The sequence below is a fragment of the Austrofundulus limnaeus genome, unplaced genomic scaffold (assembly GCF_001266775.1).
Source record: "Austrofundulus limnaeus strain Quisiro unplaced genomic scaffold, Austrofundulus_limnaeus-1.0 Scaffold492, whole genome shotgun sequence".
Classification (NCBI taxonomy): Eukaryota; Metazoa; Chordata; class Actinopteri; order Cyprinodontiformes; family Rivulidae; genus Austrofundulus; species Austrofundulus limnaeus.
Genome location: NW_013952894.1, coordinates 539,862 through 540,627, shown reverse-complemented (window position 1 = coordinate 540,627; position 766 = coordinate 539,862).

Below are 766 nucleotides of genomic sequence, written 5' to 3'. Positions count from 1 at the left end.
AGCAACATTTAGCTTTCAGATTCTTGTGTAGAGTAATGAAACTTTTTAAAGTGATTTTTATTTAAAAATATGGAAATTTTAGTGAATTATTTTTGTTCATATTTGAATATTCTTTTGTTTACCAAACAGTTAAAGCATCAACTCATTTGACATTAGTAACATTGTAAATAAGCTTTATTATCACCAATGAACCATCACTGAGGGCTTCGCTGAAGTTCACTAATTCATCCCCACTCACCCCTAATTTACACTACATGTGTTCCGGCTCCGCTCCGCTCCTGTCCGACCTCCGCAGCAAACACACACCCATCATAATCAACTGGGCCATGTGAGGGACACGGTTTGTAAAAACTGCCAACATAATTCGAGCTAAAGGACTGTACCACAGAGAATTTCAGGCTTTCCTATCTGACATGGACGCTGAATACGGAGATGTACTCTACCTCTCTGATGTGYGCTGGCTCACCCCCAATTTACACTACATGTGTTCCGGCTCCGCTCCACTCYGGTCCGACCTCCGCAGCAAACACACACCCATTATAACCAATGAGAGTGTTTACACTGGCTGCACACAGCGATCCGTCAAAATTAGAACAGATCCTATTTTTGCCGGACGAAGGAGCAGCGCCGGAGTCAATTTTTAAAGATTATGTCGCACCAACAGGACAAGAAACGTGCACAACATCCGTATTTTCAAAATAAGACCCTATTAGGTGGGATAATTTGTCAGAATAATGTAGAAATTGCAGCTATATTAATAAATATA